This window comes from Canis lupus, chromosome 1 (assembly GCF_003254725.2).
Source record: "Canis lupus dingo isolate Sandy chromosome 1, ASM325472v2, whole genome shotgun sequence".
In the NCBI taxonomy this organism is placed as follows: Eukaryota; Metazoa; Chordata; class Mammalia; order Carnivora; family Canidae; genus Canis; species Canis lupus.
In genome coordinates, this window is record NC_064243.1 from 5,834,210 (window position 1) to 5,861,711 (window position 27,502).

Here is a 27,502-nt window from a genome sequence, read left to right on the forward strand (position 1 = left end):
TAGGAAATGAAGTAGGAGTGAAAATCATCAACTTGGCAGTGTTTATCACAATAATAAGTGTAGACTTCTATGAGCAACAAAGCAACCTGGTAAGATTAACAAAACTATGTTGCTTACCAAACAAAATAGTGAATAAATAATAATATAATAAAAGGAATCATGAAGAGAATGACAACACATGGACTCATTTTTCCTGAAGGGTGAAATTTCTATGTCTATATATATATCTTGAGCTTGTGTGCTGGAGGGCATCCAGGTCACAGTCCCTTGCTACCTCTTCTCCCTCAGGAGAAAGTCAAGTAAACAAAATACATACCTGTAAGGCCACATTGCCTTTATTCTCACTCCAATTGTTACAAGTTCAAGAAAGGAAATTCTATGGTGAAAACCCCAGGGGAACTGACTTATCTAGATATTGGGTTTCCCTGCGCTCAGGAAACTTCCACCTCATGCCTTGTCCAAGGATAATTACTAAGAGCACCGCTTTTCTCAATACTGCCTCAGGTTCAACGATGGTGAGCGTGTTTATGCACACCATTAGAGCATAAAATAAAGGAAGTTGCAAAATTGCATGTTTCTGTTACAGGACAATACAGGATATTATTCTTAAATATTTACAAATATTCATATTCTCCCATTCTAAACCCTCCAATCCTACCTCTTCCGCTTAAATAAAATTCAACGTCCCTACAAAGGGCTGCAATCTATACGTGATCTGATAACCACCTCTTCTGAGGGGCAGCTCTCCTTTCACCCCGTCACAGAATTCCAGGCACCTCGATTGTGCCGCACCCAAAATCAAAGCATGAAAACACACTTTTCCACCTTGACCTTCGTCTGCTTAGAAAATTATTTCTTTGTATTGTCCACATGTTGTTTCTTCTCATTTCATTGTGGTCTGTATTCCAATATCAACACAGAGAGCATTTCCCTGATCACCTTATCTAAGAAAACATTGCTCATCATTCACTGTTCACTTCCTGGGTGTTTTTCTCCATGACACTCTTCCTTCATATTTCCCGTATGTATGTATGTATTCACGCTCACACGTATAGTATGCAGTAAGCAGTATTTCTTATCCACTAACATTTCGGAGTCTTTGAAGGCAGGATATTTGCTTGCTTTCCTTCATAGAACATCGTGTAGAACGATGCATATATACCCCTCCCCCTCCCCCAGTAGATGTCAAATCAATGAAAGTATATGGTGGCAGGGATATTTCACAATAATGTCTCTGCTGGCTGGTGAGAACTCAGGTGATTTTATTTTCTTTTTACTCACTGGTATGTATGTATGTATGTATGATTTATTTATTTATTTATTTATTTATTTATTTATTTATTGGTTTATTCATTCATGAGAGAGGCAGAGACACAGGCAGAGAGAAAAGCAGGCTCCATGCAGGGAGCCCAATGTGGGACCTGATCCCAGGACCCAAGGATCACGTCCAGGGCCAAAGTCAGGCACCCAACCGCTGAGCCACTCGGGTGTCCCTATTTATTTATTTTTCCAATGATTATAGAATAAAAAAGTAAAGAAGAGGGCAAGAAAAAGTACCCTTGTGCAACCAAGCTAATAGAAATAATATCTGCAGTTTATGGAGTGCTGAAACGTTTCAGGCATCTTTTGGGAACTCCTTTTATCTCAGCAGTCCTGTGAGGCACGAACTGTTAGCATGCCCCACTTCTAGACAGGGAAACTGATTCATAGAAAGGTTAAGTAAGTTGTTTATTCAGTGAATGGGGCTGGGGGGTAGGGGTGGCAGTGGTAGTCAGGCTCTGATCCTGGGCATGCTGTGTTTTAGGGCCTGTGCTGTACCACCCTGGTGCACAGCCTACAAGCCAGCAGAATTTGAAAGACAAATCCCTGCCCCATGTGTGTCCACATTAACATGGAGTTTTAAAAACAAACCAGCTTTTTGTCAGATTTTTCTCTCATTATGCATGGACCCTGTGCCTGGGCATTCTCTAAATTTAATAGCAGAGCTTCAGATTATTGCTGCCAGCAGCATGTGAACACTTTGTAGTCATTTTATGGGTTTAGAACCTTTCCCAGGTGGGGTTTTCAGCAGTTTCAATGGTAATTACATGAAATATGTTATCTTCAGCTGCTTTTATATTCATGGGCATGGATTGTTGTGCTAGGCATAAGGGAAAAGGCCAGGGGGAGTGCTTCACCTGGGAGAAAATGAACTTGATGATCCACTCTCCGATGAGTCTGAAAATGGCATTGTTAGTTTCAGCTGTTTATGAAGAAAATGTCTCCTCATCAGAACTGAAAAAGAACGGCCTTACTTTGTTCTGAGTGATGGGTTTGGCTTGACCTGTCCTGCCACCTGCCACCTTGTTTTCACCACAGCCAGGCAGGATTAGAATATGTTTCATCCCTCAATTTATTTGAATTCTCTCTTTACAATTCTCTCATAATTGATGTTCCTGGGCCCAGATGCCCTGGTCTAGAGTTGGGTTTGTTTGGATTTTTTTTTTTTTAATGGATTTACTTCTTTTAGAAGTGAAAAGAAATAAACTCAGCATACACTTCCAGATTGCCAGGGCTCACTGACTGGTTAATATTCATGTGGCACAGTAGAAAGTCCATCTTCATTTGTAGTAAAGGGAATTGAATGTGCTCACTTTGGAGGGATCTGTGCACAGCCAGAGGACGAGGTTAAAGAAACGAGGTAGCACTGGTAACAAAGAGGGCTCTAATAATTTTTTTAAAGACTTGTCTAATGTTGGTTTTGAATGAAGATGTGAGACCTCTCTGTTCAGCCCTTTTAATGAACAGCGTGGCGCTTTGGATAGTCTCAGGAGAAAGACTCCTTTTTTTTCCATTATAAAGAAGTACTTTAGTAGAATGTTTGATAATGAGATGCAAAAGCCCTTCTACAGTCTCTTTTATTACATTCCCCAAATGAAAGTAGCTGCTAGCTGTATTACCCCTACTGCTTCCCATTAAAAAGGAAACAATTGTCTGACCATATCATAAATAAATTGAGGGAAGTTCTAGCTGCTGTACAAAGTTGGCCCTGGAATCATATACACTCACGCCCAGTTTGAAAGAACTCACTTGTCCAAATATATGGAGTAGTAGAAAAACGAAGTAGCTACGCCAAGAAGGTTCTGGAAAGTAAGAAGAAAAAGAGAAAATCGGATCACTTCCTGCTTTACCTAGCACCTGCCTTCCAAATGGAGCTTCTATTATTTTCAACATCAAAATAACAATTGCAACCTATCTCCTTCTAAAGCTATGAGGTAGTTAAGATAGGCTTGGAAAGTTAATTTAAATAAAACTGCCTGCCAGGTGTGATCTTGTGATTGGTATTCACAAAAGATTTCCAAAACTTAGAAACTCTGTAAGCACACTTGTCATTTTATTTCAGTGTGTGTGTGTGTGTGTGTGTGTGTGCACGCGCGCGCGCGCCCGCGAGCGTTTACTATCAATGGTATTGTTGGCTCATCCTGTCAATGCATCAAAAATATGAGGCATACATTGAAAGGATTCCTCCTAGGGTTCCTAGGTGTGGGCAGAACAATTTAGATTATTGAATCACTTTGTTTCCTGATCCATAGTTCAACTCAATCTCATTAAGATATTTCATTTTCAAAAATATGAAGTTGTGGTCCATCTAGTGTGGTTCTTAGTTACTTTGGCACATGATTCAGCATGATACAGTATGTACTTAAGAGTCTGAGATGTAATGGACTTTGGTGTGGTCTTTATCCAAGGGATATAAATACAAGCTCCCAAATGGAAGGAAAACTTTTCTTTAATCTTTTGAAAATGACCTTATGAATTAGAAATTCATGCAAGCAAAAATCATCCCTTTAGGGCCAGGCAGAGATAAAATTCCTCCGTGTTATGCTTTTTAAACCTGTGAAAGATCTTCTTTGTCAAAGGAAAATTGTTCTGGACAAGTTAAATGGGCAAGGAAGACTTTATTCAAGTCTACTACAACAGGGGAGAGAGACTAAACTCCAGTCCCCTGAAGGAGAAAGTGGGTCCATGAAAGCTCAGGATTCCCAGGGGGACAGTAGTGCAGAACTTCTAGGGGAGGCTGGAGGGTGCTGGCAGCTGCCTCTGCTAACTGGTACTCATGGCTGGTAAGCTTCCTGTCCTTCCACTGAGACTGGGAAATCAGGGATTATTTTGAAAGATAATTCATCTCAAAGGATTGCTCCCAGGTCCTTGAGTGTGACATTCCTGAATTATACAAATGATAAGAGGCTGGGAGAAGATTTACATCTCAAGAGGGCAAAGAATGTGCAATCTCAAATTTTCCAAAGGAAATGCTCCTAGAAAAGGGAATTCTGGGCTGATTTGGGAAGAACACCCTTGCAAAATATACTGAGGCTGAGCAGTAGTCCAGCCTTCTTACTGACCTTGCCTACAGTGCCATCCTCTGTCTCTGAGTCACATGCTACAGAAAAAGTGTGACGTTTCTGAGATCTGCAGTCATTAAACAACAAATCTTAGCATTAAAGTATATTTTTCACTTTTTTTGTTATTCAAGACAAAAAAAAATATAGTAAAAAGAAAGAGCTAATGGCATCTTCCATAAACTAGGGGTAAGTGATCCCAAAAGCCCCCAAATGTGAATGAATAATAGTTTTGCTTTTTGCAGAATGTCATAGAGTTGGAATTATACAGAAGGTAGCCTTTTCAGATTGGCTCCTTTTACTTAGTGATAATTTGCATTAAAGTAGTTGGAATACTATGTAGTCATCAAAAAAATCTTGCCATTTGCAATGACATGGATGGAACAAGAAGGTACTGTTCTAAGCAAAATAAGTCAATCAGAGAAAGATAATTATCATCTGATCTCACTCATCTGTGGAATTTAAGAAACAAAACAGAAGGTCTTAGGGGAAGAGAGGAAAACATAAAACAATATGAAATCAGAGGGAGACAAACCATAAGAGACTGTTAATCATAGGAAACAAACTGAGGGTTGCTGGAGGGGGAGGTAGTTGGGGGGATGAGGTAACGGGGTGATGGGCATTAAGGAGGGCACATGAGGGATCCCTGGGTGGCGCAGCGGTTTAGCGCCTGCCTTTGGCCCAGGGCGCGATCCTGGAGATCCGGGATCGAATCCCATGTCGGGCTCCCGGTGCATGGAGCCTGCTTCTCCCTCTGCCTGTGTCTCTGCCTCTCTCTCTCTCACTGTGTGCCTATCATAAATAAAAAAAAAAAAAAAAAAAAAAAAAAAAAAGGAGGGCACATGATGTAATGAGAACTATTATATAAGATCTATGAATCATTGACCTTTATCTCTGAAACCAATAATGCATTCTATGTTACTTAATTGAATTTAAATAACATTTTTTAAAAAGTAAAAAAAAAAAAAATAATAAACTTCCTCCATGTCTTTTCACAGCTTACTGGCTCATTTCCTTTTAGTGCTAAAAATACTGCATTGTCTGGATGGACCACAATCTGTTTATCCATTCACCTACTGAAAGGCATCTTGCATTCTTCTTAGTTTTGTCAATTATTAATAGAGCTGCTCTGAGCATCCATGTGTAGACATAAGTTTTCAATTCATTTGGGTAAACACCCAGGAGCAGTATTGCTGGATTTCATAGTAAGAGTGCATTCAGTTTTATAAGAAACCGTCAAAGTGTCCTCCAAGGTGCCTGTACATTTTTATATCCCCACCAGCAATAAATGAGAATTCCTGTTGCTCTACATATTGGCCAGCATTTGGTGCTGTCAGTGTTCCAGATTTGGTCATTCTAATTAAGGTATATAGTGATATCTTATTGCTGCTTCAATTTGTAATTCCATAATGACATGTGATATGGAGCATTTTTTCATATATTTCCTCCCCATCTAACATCTTTGGTAAGGAGTCTATTCAGGCCATTTGTGTATTTTCTTAACCAAGTTGTTTGTTTTCTTATTGTTTAGTTTTAAGAGTTCATCGTATATTTTAGATGACAGACTTCTATTAGATGTGTCTTTTGCAATATTTTCACTCCACTGATGGTTTGTTTTCTCATTCTCTCAGTTTTTTTTCTCAAAGAACAGAAGTTTTATTTTAATGAAATGCCGCTTTTCATTTCTTTCATTAATGAATCATGACTTTGTTGTTGTATGTAAAATGTCAGCCACCATATGCAAGGTCATATAGGTTTTCTCCTATCTTATCCTCTAGAAATTTTATAGTTTTGGATTTTACATTTCAGTCTATGACCCATTGGAGTTAATTTTTGTGAAAGGTATAAGGTCTGTGTTTACATCGATTGATTGACTGATTGATGGATGGATGGATGGATGGATGGATGGACTGAATGTGGATATCCAGTTGTTCCAACACCAGTTGTCGAAACCACTATCTTTGCTCCATTGTATTGCCTTGGTTCTTCTGCTAAAGATCAGTTGACTCTATTTGTAGTAGCCTATTTCTGGGTGCTCATTCTGTTACACTTATCTGTTTTCTAATCTTTTGTTGTTGTTGTTGTTATTGTTGTTGTTATTTATTTACTCATGAGAGACACACAGAGAGGTAGAGACATAGAGACACAGGCAGAGGGAGAAGTAGGCTCCCTCCAAGGAGCCTGATGCAAGACTCGATCCCGGGATTCTGGGATCATGATCTGAACCAAAGGCAGACATTCCACCACTGAGCCACCCAGGTGCCTCTGTTTTTTATTCTTTCACTATGCAAAGAGACCAAGTTGACTCTGGGGCGGGGTGGTGGTAGTGGTCGGTCTCCTCACTTTCACTTTATCTGCTCAATCAGCTCTTCATTTCTCTTCACCAAAGCCATTTAGGGCTCTTCTTGGGGACTAACTTAACTATTGTATACATCTGTCTGTTATTTGATTCCAAATTCACACACTCAGTATTCTCCTTCTTTATGGTGAATGATCCTGTCATTGTATAAGATGGATGTATTGATTGTGCTAGCTTGCTTTTCTTTTAAATATTTTAATGCCATCAAATATACAACATATCACAACAGGTTTACAGGTTGAATATAAGGGGATTTGGACCAAAAGTTCTAGCCTTAGGAATTTTCAACCCATTTGCCCAAACCAGAGATCTCACAAGTTTTCACTGAATATTGAAAAGTTTGAATAACATAAATATCTCATTACAGAGTTGTTGTGGACTGAGTTATGTCTCCCTAAGATTCATATGTTTAAGCTCCAAGTCCCAATGACACTGTATTTAGAGTTGGGCCTTCTGGAGTTAATTAAGGTTAAATGAGATCACAAGTGTAGGTTTCCAATCCCTTAGACTTGGTATTCTACTAAGAAGAGACACCAGCACTCTCTCTCCACAGGAGCCTGTGAGAATGCAGGGGAAAGGTGACCATCTGCAAGCCAAGAAGACATCCCTCATCAAAAACAGAATATGTTGGCATCTTTGTCTTGGAGTTACAGACTAGAATTGTGGACAAAAAAAATCCATTGTTAAAGCCACTCAGGCTGCAGTATTTTGCTATGATGCCCAAGGTAATATGACAGCCAGTAAATACTCTTGAATTATGAAAAGAGAGAGAATATTCTTTCTTGCTTCTTAATATTGTTGATATTGTAAAAGCAAGTGTGTCGACTACCCAAGGAAAAGGATAAATCAAGGAAACAAATTGATAAAGATAAGATCAAAACAAGTCTGACCTGAGATTCTAAAGACCAATATATTATTTTCATTTTCAGCTACCAAATCAGAAGTTAATTAGAAAGTAAAGACTATTAACAATATTCCCAAAATCATGAACAGAGATGCAGTAGTGTATTTGAAGAATGTGTTTCCCTCTAAAGTAGTCAGCTCACAATTAAATTTAGAAAAAATAAATTACCTTGTTCTTGGTTATGTTTAGCAAATGTCAAGTGTTCATTGCCATCTGATTTCCATGCGGCACATTCATACAGTGTGCACTATGCCCTTAGGCAAGGACACCTGCTTTATGTCCTCTTGGATATGTGTTGTGCTGGGGGAGGTGTTTCATTTTGTTTTAGTGTATTGAATTGCACTATAGTAAAATAACCTGCTTGCATTCTTGTTCCTGGATGCATTATTTTTACTGCTAAGGCAATTCCTCTCCTTTTATTTATTTATTTTATTTTATTTTTTTTTAAAGATTTTATTTATTCATGATAGTCACAGAGAGAGAGAGAGAGAGAGGCAGAAACACAGGCAGAGGGAGAAGCAGGCTCCATGCACCGGGAGCCCGATGTGGGACCCGATCCCGGGTCTCCAGGATCGCGCCCTGGGCCAAAGGCAGGCGCCAAACCGCAGCGCCACCCAGGGATCCCAATTCCTCTCCTTTTAGTTCAGCCTGTATCATCCTCTGACCCTGGGTCTTTCTTTGGGTTAGAGTCACATAAAGAACATAGACTATTTCATTGATCAGCTAAGAATCTATAGCTTTGTTGATGATTTCAGTCTGATTCCAGAAACTGGGCTTATTTTCTGGATTCTTCCTCTTATCTCCTTTGGTTCAAATAATCTACTATGAGCAGATAAGGTAAGTCATGTTGTTATAAAACATGGTTTTGACATGGTTATGACAGTGTGCTCACCAGTCTGGGTCCAAAAGATAAAAATCAGAACAAAAGAGGTGAGTTTTCACACAGTATATTTAATATTCAATTTGTAGGATCACCCTGCATTCCACGATTCTAGCTAATTTTGAAGTAAAATATTATTTCTTGTGTGCTTTGCTGTGAGAGGAGGTTACAGAGTGGTTTTTATCTCTAGGATCATTGAAAATAAAAAGAAATTTTGTGATGATGTGCAATATTCATCTAAACTTGACTGGACATGCCATCCATATATTCAGGAATCACTGCCCTGGGTGGTGGATTCATATTTCATATTTCTCCCACCACACTTATGGGAAATCGCATCTCCCATCCCTGAGAAGGACCACCTGTGCCCCTGACCCTTGTGACCCCTCCTGGGTCTGGCTCCTAGAGGCTGTGCACACACATCTCAGTCCATGAATGCATTCCTTTTTGGTGGCTATTTTAATGAACTATTATTTGACAATGGCTTTCCTTTACTGTTTTCACCTCAATGTGTTATTAAAACTGTCCTCTACATCAATGAGTCTGACCAATTGCTTTTAACAGCATGCATGTGTACGACTACATCATGCACATGAAATATATTTTTCAGTCATTCCACTATTGATAAACATTTACATTATTTGTTTCTTGTTATTTGCAAAATTTGGAAGTAAATCTATTTTCACATATTTATGATCTCTTGGTGCTTTTATTTCTGCGTGTTATCTTCTCCAAAGTTGATTTTCTCAATAGGGTGTACAGACTTTTAATCCCAGCAGAAGGTGTCCACTTATGTGAAGAGAAAAGTATTTCCCTATGGGAAATGAGGAAAGTAAAATTGAGATAACTGAAGTATTATTCTCTAGGATCATCCAAAAAAAGGTGGAGACCAAAAAGGGACCTGTGTCTCTCTAGCTCCAAAGTTGCTGCTCTTTTCCATGAAGTCAAGAGATTCTCTCTGAAAGGCGAAGGAGATACAATGTGTGCATAGACTCAGGAGACAGCAAGAATCTGAAAGAGAAAAAAACTGAAAATACTAAAGGCTGACTGGAAAACAAAATGAAATAGCACACTAGGAAATGTATTGATAAATAGAGTTTCCAAACAAAAGAATGACTAGTACCTAAATAAAATGTAGAATTCTAATCTAGTGATGAGTGATAAATGCCTTTATTTTAGCACAATAAAGTGCAAACTGTACTTCTGTCTATATTCTAAATCCCGTTCACATGATCATTACTATAAAATATAAGAGTAAGACACAATAATGAACATATAAAATATAAAGTAAAATAGGCAAGAAGAAAAATAATATAAATAGCTATGTGAACACAGAATTTTATCATTTTATGTCACAGAATAATTGTCTCTAGTGAGGGAATTGTATTACTTTACACAAAATTAAATAACACTTTCTTGTAGGGTAAACATAACTTATTTTGTTACTTTGAAAAAATGATTTATTTATTTTTTTAAAGATTTTTATTTATTAATTCATAAGACACACACATACACACACACACACAGAGAGAGAGAGAGAGAGAGGCAGAGACACAGGAAGAGGGAGAAGCAGGCTCCATGCAGGGAGCCTGAGGAGGGACTCCATCCTGGGTCACCAGGATCACACCCTGGGCTGAAGGTGGCGCTAAACCGCTGAGCCACCTGGGCTGCCACCCCCCCCCCAAATAATTTAACATTTTCTAATAAGGTGAACTTTCCAGTTGAACTGTTGTACTTGATCATATTATGTTTCTTACATTATTTGGTCGTCTCGTGTAAACTTGCCATACTTAGGAAAGCAGATTCTTTTTTTATTTTGACATTTAGATCACACGCTGTTACTTCATACAGGTGTGTTCTGGTTTTTTCAGCGTGGTCTTTATGAGTTTCCTTTGTGTACCTGCCATTCTTTTGCCTCCAACACGTTCCTCTTCTAAATCCCTTCCTTGAACAATTCCAATGCGTCCTTTACATCTCGCCTCAGATGTCACTTTTTCCAAGAGATTTTTTATTTCCCCCAGGCCTGCGTTACATATCGAACCATATCATACTGCAGTACGATTCTGCACTCATGAGTGCACATACCCCCCCCCCACCCCCAGGCCCACAGCTGGCAGGGGTCTGGGGAGAGGTGGAGCCTTCCCTGAAGAGACCCCAGAGCAGCCACTCGGTAGCAGCAGCTCCAGAACTGCTGCATAAGGGAGGATTAAATGGATTGTGTTTTTGAAAGCAGAAAGCCATCAGCTTGTCCAGGAGAGACACTAGAATATGAAGCATGGTGTTAAGTAGGGTTGCCTTTAGGCACTGACACATATGATGAGAGAGGGTGAGGGAAGCTCCCACAACCCACCTGAACATTCCTCTGGGTCTCAGCAAACACTTAGTTAATGAGCCTGTTTCTCTCTCTTTTTTTTTTTTTTAATTTATTTATTTATGATAGTCACAGAGAGAGAGAGAGGCAGAGACACAGGCAGATTGAGAAGCAGGCTCCATGCACCGGGAGCCCAACGTGGGATTCGATCCAGGGTCTCCAGGATCGCGCCCTGGGCCAAAGGCAGGCACCAAACCCCTGCGCCACCCAGGGATCCCAATGAGCCTATTTCTCTTCCCCTTTCTGCTCCCATGAACTTCTGGCTTTGTGGACCACTGGCTTCACTTTTTTTCTTCTTCATTCACACCTATTCCTTTTGCTCCTCAGAAAGCAGAGAGGTGGTGTCGCTTCCAGGACACCTGCACCCCGGTGAGGTCATCTCTTCCTGACCTGCACAGATGTCCAGGGCAGAGTGCAAGCAGGAATGGCTCTGTCGGGGTTTGGCACCTATGTCCCCCATCCCTGTTTTTCTATCTCTAACTTTAGCTTGGAACAGAGAAGTCATTTCCCTACTCTCTAAGTTTTTATATCTGAAGCTCAGGAATCTTGGATCTTTGACCATACGCAGAAATTCCTAACTTTGAATAGAAAGTACTTTTATTTAAAAGTACTTTCTGGGGTACCTGGGTGGCTCAGTTGGTTGGGAGCCTAACTCTTGATTTCTGCTCAGGTCATGATCTCAGGGTTGTGAGATTAAGCCCTGGCAGGGGAATGATTGAGATGCTCCCTCTTCCTTATCCCTTCCCCCGCTAGCACACCTGCTCTAAATAAATAAATGAATAAAATCTTAAAAAAAAAAAAAAAAGAAAAACTTTTGTATTTGTTACCAGACTGGCCAGCTTCAATAGCATCTTGTCTCTTGGATGCTGGGCCTTTCTGGAGCTTAGGTATTTAACCCATCCAGTTCCACATGTTGAATTTTCATGTCTAAGACCCTGGTAGTTGCACAGCCTTTTAGTATACAAAAGGCAGCGGCTGTCTTGTTTTCAGATCAGCACAGAACCATCCTCATTTATTGTTTACCCAGCTCAGCTTAGACGTTTTAACATCTTTGTTCTGCTACGTATCAGCCAGCTTATATTAGTTTCTATGTCACTTAGCATTTTAGGACTGTAAGTAACAGAAATGAAACCTGACAAATTTATCAAGAGAGACTTCACTTGAAGAAAATGAGGTAATTGGCCCTATCATGTTAAAAAAGACAGAAAAGGGTGATTTGGGGGACTAAGCAGCAATAATTAAGAGACACTCTCAGCGTAGGATCTTTCTTCTTCTTCTTCTTCTTCTTCTTCTTCTTCTTCTTCTTCTTCTTCTTCTTCTTCTTCTTCTTCTTCTTCTTCTTCTTCTTCTTCTTCTTCTTCTTCTTCTTCTTTCTTCTTCTTTCTTCTTTTTTCTTCTTCTTCTTTTTTAACATGGGATCTTTCTGAGGAGGAATCATCTCCAATCATGTGCAATCTCTCTCACTCAGGAGTCACATTTCAGAGAAATTCTGATAGATTAACTTTTGTTACGAGTCCGGCATTCAACACTGCCACTGGCAATATCACCAATAATTAGTCAGAAATAAGGTTATCTAAAGGAACATCATCGAGGTAGTGCCTGAAGAAAGGGGACCGATTCTGAGTAGGGAAAAAGCACCAACATTTATCACAGCCACAGAACTTCAAGTGAAATAAGTCAGACAGAGACAAACACTGTATGTTATATATGGAATCTAAAAACATCAATCTCAGAAACGGAGAGTAGAACAGGGGTTACCATCAGCTGGTGAGACGGGGCATGAGAAATAAGGAGATATTTGTCGAAAAGCACAGACTCCCAGTTATAAGGTTAGTAAGTTTTGAGGATCAAGGGACCTCATGGTTATAATTATGTCATGTAAATGACATGCTAAGTGACCTTAATTGGTAAACAGTTTGCAACATATGAGTATCGAACCATCACATTGGATACCTTAAGCTTACATAAGTTATGTCAATTATATCTCAATAAGGTCACGTGGATTATATCTCAATAAAGCTAGGGGGAGAAAAGTACTTCAATTACTTCCTAATTCCCAAATGCTATGGCAGCTAACTCTTCATTACAGTTGCTCACAGTGATTTTCACTATTACATCCTTTTTTGTACATGCCAACACCCATCCCTGATGTTCCCATTCTCCTTCTCTGCCTCAACTTCTTCTAAGTCAATTTTATCCCAAACTTCCCTCTTCTTTGACTTTCTTCCTGATGTCTACTATTTGTCAGAGTGACCCTCATTGTTTCATCTTGCATCTTAATACATACAATCTCCAAATTTCCATTTATGGTCTTCATCTCTCTTGAACCGACCAACATGATTTTTGGGCCACACACCTCCATGTAAAGGCCACGCATGAGCATGAGGTCCCTAAAATGCTCAATTCTGAATTTATCATTCTGTCTTCCTCATCCATCTGTGAGTAATCCTAAATCACACTCTAGAAAGTACAAATCATAGGATCTTTCCTATTCCTCATCCTATCAATCATTCCTGATATTTTACTTGTCAATCTCCCCTATAATGTCCAGGGACCACACTGTTAAACAAATTCTGGCTGTCCTAGTATTCACTCAGGCCGTGAAAATCATGCCGAGTCTCTGCAGTGTTTCTTAATCTCCCATCCAAGGTTGGCGTGGTGATTACTGCGACTTTATTAAAACACACTTTTTTTTAAAGATTTTACTTATTTATTCATAAATAATACTTATTATTTACATATTTATTCGACACAGAGAGAGGCAGAGACTTAGGCCAAGGGAGAAGCAGGCTCCTTGCAGGGAGCCTAATGTGGGACTTGATCCCAGAACCCCAGGATCATGACCTGAGCCAAAGGCAGATACTTAACCACAGAGTCACCCAAGTGCCCCTAAAACACAATCTTGTCCCAGACACTCAATGCCCTCAAGTCTTCAATGGCTCCATGTTGCCTTAGATTCCAAATAGCTGGATGTGATCTTCCAAATCCTTTTACTATCTATTTATTTCCTACTTAAATATCTCCTCTTTGACTACATTTTGTCTTTAATATTTATTATTGTCCATTTTGCAAAAAGGGTTTACAATTAATTTCACAGTTCTGTCCCATCCCATTTTGATTGATTCGGGGTTCTGGGATCTCAGGTTTTCAAATGTTTTTTTTTTTTGTTTTGTTTTGTTTTTTAAATTTTTATTTATTTATGATAGTCACACAGAGAGAGAGACAGAGACAGAGACATAGGCAGAAGGAGAAGCAGGCTCCATGCACCGGGAGCCCGACGTGGGATTCGATCCCGGGTCTCCAGGATCGCGCCCTGGGCCAAAGGCAGGCGCCAAACCGCTGCGCCACCCAGGGATCCCAGGTTTTCAAATATTGAAGTAAAATGTACAATGTCATCCCCTGTATCCGGGGATGAACTAGAAGGGTTTATATAATCTGCAGATTTTCATCGTTTTTCAGGATCTGTCTTCTCCCTCCTTTAGCAATAGTCTCTGCTGTAGACTGAAGGAATAGTGTCTTTAATCCACATGCTCAGTGACCTACTTCTGTGATCATTCACTGTAAGCCCAGACGTCCTCACTGCTCTGTTTTCTTCTAACACCTCTTTCTAGTTAACTCTCACTTTATCTCCTCATTGCAACTGTTTCCCCAGCTGCTACCAAACCATTTGGTCGGAGTAGTTTGTGAAATTCCTGTTTTCTTTTCAATCGTCTAGTGTGACCCTCTTCAAAGTAGCTTCCAAAATTCACACGAAGTATGGTAAAGGGTCCTGCATATCAGCAGGGTGTAACTAAAAGTAATACTATACTAATTAAGGTTATGGAACTACTTAAATATATTTTAATAAATGATAACCATATAGCTGAATATAATTAAATTAGGTAGATTGGAAATTAAATAGATTTTATTTTCAGGCTGATCCCTCCACTTGACCAGGGGCTGGTACTGTAGTGCTTTCCCAGGCTCAAGAATGAGCATCTCTCCATCCTGAGGATGACTTCTTTTGCTTGGGGCTTCCGCAGTTACTCCAAGGGAAGCTAGTGTTACAGAGCAGGGGTAGAAATTTTACCAACATAATCTACTCTGAAATATAGCATTCCATTCTAGTTTTCTTTCTTGATAGAAAAAAAATACCTGAGTACCTGTTAATCAACAAATATTTACTATCTACCATGCATCACACACCCTTGCAATGGTAGAGAAACAAGACTTCTGCCCCTGAAAAGTTCTCAGTATAATTGGGATATAGCAATGAAAATAGTAATTAAGATGCAGTAATATTATTGATGAAGGAATGTGTCTGAAGGATTGTGCTAGAAAAAAAATCTGACTTTAATAAATCGATTCATTTTATAAAGGATTCCCACAAAAGTTACCCTATGTAAGATCACAGTAAGTCTTTGAGATGGGCGATACTTTCATCTCTTGTTTGCCGATGAGCAAATGCATATTGAAAGCAGTTCAGTGGCTTCCCCAGAGCTAGAAAGCTAGTGAGTGAAAACACTGGACTCTCATTCTCTACCTGGTGAACCCAAGTCCCACAGGCTTTTTATGTGCACATCAGAGTTGTACATTTAAAAGTATGAACCTGCAGACTGATTTTCTAGACTCGCAGTGAAGGGCACAGACAAGAGTTACTTTGGCACACACCATGTGCAAACACACACACGTGCTCACACACATGCACATGCATGCCACATCCTCAGGAGTATGACATCTGATAAAGTAGAAGAGTCTCCAGATGTTGAGAAAACATAAGATTAAAAGGAAACAACTATGTTCTCTTAAGCAAAAAGCACATGCTCATCAACTCAACCCTGCTAGGTACCCACGGTCACTTCAGCAGTGTTTGTGCAACAAGCTTACAAGGGAAAGGCCTTGTCTAAAAAAGGAATCAAGGAAATTCATTATATTCATTATATTGTGATAAATTCTATTGACAGGTGGGCCTCCTACAGAGAGATAGAGATGAGGGGAATGGTCTTATTCTGCTCAGTGGGAGAAAAGGTAAGACTTAAGCAAGCTTATATGGACGAGATGATGGTTGAAGAATTTTGAGATTTTAACAGGGAGTAAGAATTGCCTCCCAGATGAATGAAAAGTATTATTCTGGGCTATACTGTATGCAAGATAAGAAATTCAGCTCAGTGGTAAAAAAAAAAATCTAATTTATTGAGAATATTTGCCATTGCTCTTAAGGGATGACTAATTTTTGAGAAGCTTAAGGACTCTCAAATAGCTTCTGATGATAGAAGTCATCCATGGAAATTATCCACACACTGTCACTTCAGATGACATGGAGAAGACTGTCGATGCTGTGGTCGCTTCCCTGCTGCCAGCAGAATCTCAAGTTATGGAACAGCTGGTAGAAGCATGTTCATTATATTTGCCCAGAGGTCAGTTTCTTGCTGTCATCCCTCATTATTTCTTCTACTTCTTTTCCTTAGAAGTCATTGGTCAGTGGTCACCACTGCTCAGCAGCATCCCAAAGTGGGAAGCACCCTCAGGAATCTGATATTAAAATAATACTGATTTCTGACAGATAAAACCTTCAGGTAGTTAATACATTTTTCACTTTTCATCCAGCTCTTCAGGTGTCATATTCACACATGTATTTTAACTTGGTTAACATGTCTGGTAGAACCAGCAGTGGGCACTCAAGAATATTATTTTTCTCTCTGAGCAGGTTTTCCTGGCTGGCATCCTCTTGTTCACTGGGGAAGAAATAATTACTCATCTACCAGCAACTCCGATGAGTTCACAGGACATACATTGTAACCCCAGTTTCTATTATAAATCTAGACAACTCTTATTTATTACCTTTGTAGGTCAAGGCACAGTTCTGCATGATGTGGAAGTTAAGTCGGTGCTTAAATGACTTCCTGTAAATAAGACTCATTAACCGTGGTGACCTGAGAACACTTTCTATTTAAGATGCTGCCCAGTGAGGAGAGTCCTTATATTAATCCTGCTGCTGCTGTGGATGCAACTTCCCTCTGCTTTTTTACTCAACGAGGCAACCTTTTGGCTCTCCGTAGCTGAAAAAGGAGCTCCTCCACTTTCTTTCACATCCACTCATCTTTTGTATGTGAGACTGAATATTTGATATTTATGTAAAAATAAGAAAGAGGAAATCACCAAGAAACTTGATTCTGGTGTTCTGAAGAAGGCCATAGAAGCTGACTGCATTTGTTCCAAAAATCCACAATGATGTGAATTCTTGAGAGCAACACAGGGAAATGTCTCAGTGACACACTTCTTTTTTTTTTTTTTAAGATTTTATTTATGTATTCATGAGAGACACAGAGAGAGAGAGAGGCAGAGACACACTTCTAAAGCAAATGCAGTACTTTAAAACTTTTTCGTAGATGAGTATAATTCAATTTTGTCAACATCCTCAAAAAAAAAACTAAATGTGCAGCAATTTCTTTTCATAGCACTCAAGCTTCCCCTGTATAAATCATGCATTTTTATTAGATATAAAAGATGTGCTTTAAGGAGCAGAAAAATTCCCAATTTTTTGTCGAAGTAAAAAAAAATAAGACATCTTCATCTTTATAAACTCCATCGATGCTGCTGTTCCTTCTGTATATTAAAATGGAATGCATGTAATAAGAAACTGAATTTGATCTGGAAATCAAAATGCTGGAGAATGATAACCGAAGAACACTTTTTAAATGAAAACTGAAATCATGCTAACACCAATTCTTAGCTGCCACTGCCATTCCTCATCTTTTTCTGACAGTAACAGGTACAACCAGGTGTGATTCTTACAGACAGGAAAAATACAAGTCTATCAGTTTGTTTCTGATAGGACCAATTTAACAGCATTGTAAAATAGACTCACACTTAAAATAGATTCCCACTTCTTCAAAAAGTTTTCATGTGTATGGGATTAACAGAATGCCCTTAGACGTATGTATGTGTTGTTCTAATGCAACTTTCATTTGTTACCTTTGAAAACACACTGTAACAGCCCCAAACTGTAGGTATGAATGAGTCACCCAGTTCTGGAACTTCTGATGTAACTCCTTGCTTGACTGCAGAAAGAGGAGCTGTTGCCAAGAAGGTAGTCAGAGTTCTTCCCAGGAGTGGTTTTGCTGTGATTAGCCTTGTTAAAGGGCAGAAATAAAAGTCTTAAGTGAACGTGATCAAAAGAATATTAAGTAGAAGAGGCGGATGACATATGATGTGTCTTTAGAGACACTGCAAGCCCCAGATTCCTGACATATGTGAAATCCTGTGAGGACTTCTCTTTGGACTAAGTCATTATCCTTGGTGTCTGGGAAGATCAGGTGCTCATCTAGAAGGTATTTATAGACTAGATATTGCATTCTAGGTATCCAGTAAATATAAAAGTATTCATCCATATGGCCCCATCTTTTGTCAGCTTTACAATCTAGTCCAGGAGGAACATGTATTTTCTTTACATGTATCCTATGAAATAATCAGGGAACAATAAAATGTTAAGCAGTGTGCTACCCTCTTCTGGACCTAGTTAAGACCTACAGAATACCATCCTGCCCTACAGAATGCATAAGGGACTGTGGGGGCTTTGTTTGTTTGTTTGTTTGTTTGTTTGTAGTCAGGGCCACACCCAGCATGGAGCCCAATTCCGAGGGGGAGTATGTGGCTTGAACTCACAACTGTGAGATCAAGACCAGAGCTGAAATCAAGAGTTGGATGCTTAACCACATGAGCCACCTGGGCACCCCAAGGATTGAGTTTTTATTTATTTTTATTTATTTTAATTTAATTTTAATTTTTTTTAGGATTGAGTTTTTAAATAATGTATGGGATTTACACAATCCAATCCAAGAAGACTAGGAATGGAATTCCAGGAAGAGGAAATAATGTCAGTGGGAGGAAAAGGATGACAGAAACAGATTGTATGGGAGAAAGAGAGCAAGTCGGCCTGATCAGAATGGGCCGTAGGAGTTAAAAATCCTGTTAGGAAAACAGTCAGGAGCTATATTCCAAGTTGATGCTGGAGAACTCTTATGTAGACACCTGGGATGATTTTAAGTCTTTAAGGCAGCATGTTCTGCAAGGTAGTCGAGCAGATGTGGGAGGCGAGCGAGGAAAGTAGGGATGACCCAGAGCCAAGGTAACAAGTTAGGTACTTTACAGTATTCCAGGGACCCAAGCCTTACTTTTTTCCCCCCTTGATTCTTATTTTTATTGTCTGGAAACTAGAACAGTGTCTGCCTTGTAATAGGTTCTTCGTATCATTTTTTCCTTTTGAATTAATATTGAATGCACTTATCCTTCCTGATTCACTGGAATTCTGAAAGAAGCAAATTGAAAATGCTTTCAGACCATGTAGCCCAATCAAATATGAGGTGTTATTGTATCAAAAGAAGAATGAAAAGGCCACATGGGGAAGGTAATGTTAAAGGCATCTCCAGGATTTTGAAACTGGGAGTAGCTCTCTCTTTTTCAACAATAGAAGAATAACGTAGGTTTTTAATTATTATTATTATTTTATTATTCTATTCACATGCTAACAGAGACTGCATGGAACCTTGGCAATATAAGAACAACAATGCCTGTTGTCATATGCAATGTTATATATAGATATTCATATATTAAATGTTGAGTATTTATTCATTTAAGGAAACATGTTTTTAGTTAGTTTTTTTTTTTTTTTGAGAAATCTATTATTTACTTTTATTGTTACACTGCATCTAACATAAAGGAACATAGCCCCTGATGGTGGGACAGAGATAGTAGGTGATGTTCCTTCCAAGAAAGGTGTATAGAGACAAAGTGTCTCCTTTAAGTTATTTTGGCCAATTACTACATAGAGTTAGAAAAACGAAAAACCACATGATGGTCCTCACTTTAGAATGTTGTTGGGTTTCCATATGGAAACATGCATTGGTCCATGAAACATTTGTGACTTCTGTTATTGTTTACTGTCAAGAACATTGGCAGACATTGGGTCTCAGAAATGCTTCCTTTTACCCTGGTTGGAACACTGAAAACTCCTAACTTGAACTCTTTATTTGCATTTTAACATTCTTTACTAAATTAGATGGAGAGAGCAGCTAGAGGTAAGAAAGTGCTTCTCCTTGTGTTTAATTGTGTGACATTGAATCCAGATAGTGAATAAAGTTAACCCTTGACCTGAATCATGATAAATAATGTGTAATTAATCTATTCAAACTTTCACGTATTAATCTCAAAAACTATAGTAGTAATAATAATATTAATAATAATGCTTGTTCCTTCTAAAATCCTGGTGAGGATATGACATATCTTGAAATTTTAGAGCATCAACCAGGATCAACATGAAATATTAGTCTTAGGGATTTTTCTTAATGGACTATTTAGGAAATTGACATTATCTGAGTAGACTGTTTATTGTATTATCTTTTCATTGACAGGATTTATGAGCATAGACCTAGAAACAAATGATGGTTATGTATTTTGTTGTTTTTCCATCTAAATTATCACCAGTACATGTAGCTTCTGACCTGCCAGAATTGTTCTAACCACTATTTTGCATTTTCTACATATTTCTGAGATTGATGAGATGTAATATTTTTATGTGGTTCTTTTCTATTACAAACAAGTTTAGACATATATTGATACATATTATGAACTTTATGTTTTCTTTCAATTTTCAATTATCATTAATGATGTCTTAAAAATGCTCTAGAAAATGAAATATTGGATTTCTAAATATATCCCCCTTTAAAAAAAATATTTTATTTATTTATTCAGGAGAGACACACATAGAGAGGCAGAGTCACAGGTAGAGGGAGATGCAGGCTCCCTGCGGGGAACCCAATGCAGGACTCTGTCCAGGACCCCAGGATCACGCCCTAAGCCGAAGGTAGACGCTCAACCACTGAGCCACCCAGGCGTCCCTAAATATATCCCTTTTATTTTATAGGTAGACATTTGATTTTCTCACAAGTAATTTTTTTCTGCATCAGCCTCCTATAATTCTACATTGACTTTATATGACTTCTGATTTAAAGTGCTGACAGGATTTTTATGCCACATCACATTCACAGCAACACTTTTTTAAGAACGGAATTTACTTTTTCTTAGATTAATGCAAAGTGAGAGTCTACCAGGGAAAAAAGAAAAAAAAAAGTTAAGCCGTTTAACCGTGGAAAGCTCAAGTAATCAAAGTACTCAGAGACTACAGGTCAACATTTTAATGATATTATTGTCACTTACTATGGCAGAGCAATCTTGTTTATCCCCATCACAAATGCACTGATGTAGCTATCGAGCTTGCTCTCAAAAGAACATTCTTTAAGATACAAAGAGGTCGTAGAGTGGGAGGAACATACAGGATATGTATAAGACAGGAGAAATTTAACTGATCTTGAGAAGAGGCTGCAAATGTATCACTGAAATGAGCCTTACAAGACAACATGTCACTCATGCCATCCTGCAGTTCAAAGTTGCTTCATCAATGCCACATGTATTAGTTCCTTCCCAGCCAGTCACTCTTTGAAACTTGCTCTGTTTAGGTTGCTAATGGGTTTGTTTCTCAAGGAAAATCACTACAGCCTCACATTATTCACTTTTTTTTTTTAATTGGCGAAATGTAACTATCTGAAAACATTTGTCAATGCTTTTTAAATCAGTTGAATTTGTTAATGGAGGCATCTGTCCGTTCATTTAGATTTCAGGTAATTGGTTTTTAAGATTCTTTCATCTTATGTGCCCAGATCAAGGTTTACTCATTTAATTGAAACGGTAATAGTTTCCTGCAATAATCCACACTGAAGATATGAGGGCGTGACTTTGGAAAGACATTTTAAAAATCATTTGTAAGGGAAAAAATTCTGTAGAGCTAAAATAATGGAAATCTTCAGTTTCCTAAACAAATGTGACCTTTGGTATGTGCAGTTTGTGCAGATTATTCTTAATATGTAATCCATAAATATGTAATCTGCTCTTAAAGCCTTTAGTTGTGATTTTTATTAAAGATAAATAAGTAAGGTTCTATATAAAAATTCTCACAGGAGGTAGTTCTCATTGGCCACTAGATTCTTGTTCTTTTGTGGAATTGAACACATTTTTTAATGATTTTCAGATTTTTAAAAAAACCTACTTTGGCCTCTATATTTATTCTCGCTGGTTAGGGGGCAAACTTTGTTGAAAATGTGAGCAACTTTGTAAGGTTCACCTGTATTGAATTTTGATGTGTGTTTATATTTTCATAAAGGAAGTTTTTGAGCTAAAATATGTTACTAAAAACATATATCCAGTTGCTCAGTGGTGCTATCCTGCATCATTCATGCCTTATCATACCTCCGTGTGTACTTGCACTCCGATGAAAAAATTTTAAGACTCTCCTTACATTCACTTGAGCTTAGTTGGTGAATCAGTGTTTACTTACTAAAAGGTCATTGTTAATCTGTGTGTGTTTGTATTTTCTCAAGTTATGATTGTGCTTGATGTCAGCTAATATGTTGATATTATGATGAGGGTGAGCAAAGTCAGTGACTGAATCTTGGTCGGAAATGTCCAAATTTCCATGAATAAGGGGAAATTGGGCTTAATGACAACCTAGGGCTTATCAGTAAAAGGTCCCATGATATGCCACCATGGAAAAAATATATATATTGAGTTAGGTAGGCAGATAGATAGACAAATAGAGTCATTTAAACTAATATTAGACAGTATGTAAGCATGGGTGATTTGCTTAATAACCTTTAATAGAAATTGTTCTAGAATGATTTTACCACATGTAAGATGTTATATTTTTAATGCTGAAAATAAGAGATTCCAATTAAAATTTAATTCGGTATAAAATTGAATTTTTCAAATACCTGATTGTCATTTTAATTTTGGATACAGTCATATATATAGGCACTGTTAGCCGCCATAGCACTGTAAATCACTTACAACATGGACCTAATTATGCTGAATAAAGAACTGTCTTTCTCTTGTTCTATACTATAGTATAGAAATATTTAAAAACCAATTAATATCCCCAAATTAATTAAATGTGTTTCACAGCTCAAGAATATCCTGAATAAGGTCCTAATTAAAAGAAAGGCAAAATGAGGTATTCTAATGACAAGATAATAAGTGCATACTGTATTTGCTTTTTATTTTGCAGCAGGATAATATTTTAATAGCCCAGGGAAATGTATTTCTTTGATAGGTTTTTTTTTTTACTGAAACCCAGAGGAGAGGCGTTGCTCTGTCAGGTGTGAGAGGAATTAAGTGCATTGCTGTGAGTCAGAGTCTTTGAAAGAAAGTTTATTTTAGAATCTGAAGGAAATTAAAGGATAATTTAGACTATCAAATATGCCTGAGGGAATAAAAACATACTTTCTCAGAAGGTGTTTGGTGAGAAACTGTTTCTTAAGTTCCCTGTGGTAGATGGTCTCCAAATGTGGCTTTCAACTATTTATTTCCTCCTTTATACACAGGCTGTTTCCTCAAAAGATAGAGAGTCACCTACTCTGGGCTGTGTGCTGGCCCTGGATGGCTTTGACATATAGAATTCTACAAAAGTGGGAACACCTGGTGGCCTCAGCCAATAGGGCATGTAGCACTGGATCTCAGGGTCATGAGTTCAAGCCCCATGATCGGTGTGGAGCTGACTTAAAAAAAAAAAAAAGAATCATACAGAAGTGGCTTTCGAAGATGCTCTGGTAAGGAATGATTTGATAATAACCCTCGTATAATTTTTTTTCCTAGAGTAATATTGATAAACAAAGACTAAAGGGATTCCTGCTTAAAGCTTATTAGAGACAAAACAATAAATTAGGACATTATCCTATGAAGAGGTCTATATAACCCTTCCATTACAAAAACAAAGTAACCCTCCCACTTACTGAACTGAGTCCAGTTTCATTGATTTTGAACAAAAGGAAAAGCTAAGAGTGGGACAGAAGAAAAGGAAAAAAATGTATTTATCAAAGTTTGATTATGAACTTCTCTTATGTAATTGGAGAAAAATGGGCAAACTGTGGACTTACTTGGTTTTAAATGTTTCAGAATTCTTCAGTTTTATGGAAACATGCTTTGCAGAACCAAATATAAAAGGATTTTAACTACCTAATGTGAATTATCTGAGCCGTTACTATTTTCTTGGGTAAAACTATATGAGTTATATTTATACATGTGAAATATAGACCTAGAAGATATTTGCTATGCTTAATTTGAATAGAAAAAAAAACATCTAATCCATTCAAAGTTTTAATAGAGGAAAAAATGAAGAAAATATTGAGATTACTACTCAATTACTACTTGAGATTAACTATAATACATACAGTTACTGCATTTCAAAGGGAGGCATCAATATATAGTTGAAGCAAATGGCAAAAAATGATATGTTTTTTTTTCATTTGGAAATATAAGATCTTGCCCAAGAAACTGATACTCTTAATTTAAAAGAGGTCTGATTGTCTAGTAAAGAATAGAAAATATCACATTTTTTATTACACTACCCTCAAGCTCAATGTAAATATTTGATACTTAATTTTAGAAAATCAATCCATTATGTATTTTATAAACAAAGTTTCAGAAGTTCAGATACTTTTTTAAATGTCCAGGAAGAGCAAATACACCCCAATCTTCTGTTGATTCTATGATTAGCTCATTTCTTGCTCATTTGTCATCAGGCATGTTAGTTATTCTGCTGACAAGTCCGTGCTTTAACCTTATGGGGAGTTCAGTTTGTGGTGAGTTGCACTGATTGGAGAGTAAGTGTCATTAATCTGAGTGGTTATACTTAATTCAATTGTTGACTCACTGAAGGACCTTATGAGTAATTCCACTTAGCTTCATTGTAATCAACTATTGTGTTCCCTATACATACAAGCAAAACCACTGTTGTAAGCAATAATGCTTAAGAAATGATAACAACCACAAAATTTCAAATATATTTTTTAAAGATATTTGGTTTGAAATATCTTTTGGTTTGAAATATCTTTTGGTTTCAAATATCTTTTTTAAAGTAACTGGAGCTTTCTATCTTGCTCACATGCTCTCTCTCTCTCCACTTGGCTGCCATAGGCTAAATAGACCGTAGAAAACTTACTTTCAACACAGGACACCTAATGAAAGCAAGGAAATTGCAAATGGCAGTCTGAAATTCAAGCTCATGGACATTCTAAGCTTTTGTGGTTAACCAACCCAAGTTTGAATAATAAGTTATATAAGAACATTTTATCACCTCTGCTAAATTAATGCATCTATTGTGTCTTTGATTCTCTTTTCTTTCCCATCCATCAATCCCCATCTTGGGGGAAAAATTGCCAAAGAAATTCAAAGTGGTACTTAAAGCAACACATTATTGTTCTTTGGATGAGGACTTAAAAAAAAAAAAAAAAAAAAAAAAAAAAAGATCTGCAGGGAAGATCAGCTGAAAGCTTAAAAACAAGCTTCTGAAAATCTTCCCCATTAATGAATTAATTAACTAATTATAAAGCTAATTCTATTACATCAATAATTGCTATTGATAAATAGGTGATTCAGCAACTTTTCTTTGTATTGTAATCTTGCATTTCTTGAACTCATTCTAATTACAAACAATGGATTAGTTAATGAATACAAATTGAAGGAAAAATTATAGATATGCAAGCATTCAAAGGTCATGAAACGGTTGAATAACAAAATTCTAGTAAGCTGGTTCTCTCGGATAAGAGTATTTGCAGCAGAAGCATTTCTCTGGAGGGAGAAGAAAGAAAGCTTGAGTAATAGTGGAGTCTTTCAGGTACATCTCAGCCCAATGATGAGGAAAATAGAGAATCAGCATACTTGGAATGGCTAATGGTTCAGACATAAACTATACATTTGGTTGTTGTTCTTATATATTTAGTGATTAAAGAACTTTTTCAAGCATAATTATCAAAAGGCATCTATACTAGAGGGGAGTTTACCTGTGACCAATTTGGGAAGAAAACCTCATGACAACTTACTATCTCTAGATCACTGACTATGGTAGATAGTATTTAATACACTAATATGGTTGAGAATAGATGCAAGCAATGCATATTAATAAACCAGTATATACTGCTTTATCAAGCCTCTTAATAAAGTTCAGGTGAAAAAAGGGATAAAATATTTTGGGGCAGAAAGTGTTGCACATATTTGGCATATCATTAATATTTGCTGAATCACTCTGGCATCCATGAGAGACTGGTAGACAAATGGACATTGGCCAACCTGTATATGACAAGAGAACTCTAACCCACAATCAGCAGGAATCAGTCCAGAAAGCCAAACCACAGCTTTTACAGTAATTGGCCCTAAATGCTCAAGACCTGGTCAGTGACTGCCAGCTTTCATATTTTCTGCACAGCTTCCAAGTGAGAACTGACCAGGGCAAGTCATGATCCCTTATGATCCCAAACCCAACCAAGAAGCTCTGCTTCTATGTAGCAGTCTCCAGCTTCCCCATTGCCAACAACCTCCAATCAACACAGACCTGAAGACTTTCTTTTTTTTTTTTCTTATTTTTTCCCCTTCACTATGAAGCTTTATGAAGCTTTTCTTTCCACTGCCCTGCTTGCCTTTGAGTCTTTACCAATCCTGATGTTGGCCGAACCCTTTGCTATAGAGGACTTGGAATAAATAGCCTCTTCTTGTTCTCACTTGGGTAGTCTTGTTTATTTCCATATCCATAATTAATCATTTCATTTAGCAACTTGGCTTTGAAGAAAAATAAATGGTTTAGGCATTAGGTTATAAAACCTAATAACCTCATAGTATGTAATCTATAGCTCTGAGCTTCCATACAGTAAGGAACGACAATCAGGAAGAGTCACGGCCATTTGAATAGATATTGTTTTGTTGGTTGAGTCATACACATTTAAATTATCCCCTAATTTTTATATTGCTTCACTGTCTAGTTATGAAATTTATTTTGAAAAAAAGTTTCTTTTTCTCCTGGTTATTTAAGTAGCTGTGGCTTAATCTATGTTCAGTCATGCATAAGTACCAAATATAAACCTTGTCATTCAACACGTTTAGAAAATGTAATTATATGCTACACGTTTTGCCAATAAGATGTACCACTTATAATTTAATTTGTCTGAGGATTGAGAAGGCATTTCTAAATTCTGCATTCTTTCAGGATTAATGTTTAAAATACTTTCACTACCATTTCTGGTAGTTATTCAGAAGTGCAAAATATATATAAATTTTATAGAAAATCTGCAATAGAGAGGCACAGTAACATTGTCCATAGAGGCACGGCTAAGTGACGGGGTGATCAGAAGTAAATCTCTAAAGAAATCTCAACATTGCTTTAAATAGCACCAGAGTTTATCAAAGAGTGGAGCACCCAAATCATTTCATGTAGGTAATATGCCTCTTTGAGCTTCCCAGCATATATGGCAAGACCAGCAGGGACAGTAAAGTGAGATTAAACAACAAAAATATCACCCTAGGAGCCGTTGCCAGAAATGCACAGCTCTTAGAGGTTAAAGTGTATAAGAGGACAGGCAAATTGTCAGCAGGAGATGAGAAACTGGATTTTTTGCATGTTCCTAAAGCATGCAATATATATTTTACAGAATTCAACATAGCATAGCATAAAGGTATATTTTATATGTAAGAAAAAGAAAATTTGAATTTGTTTCCACTTATTTCCACTGAAGCTATAAAATAAAATTACACG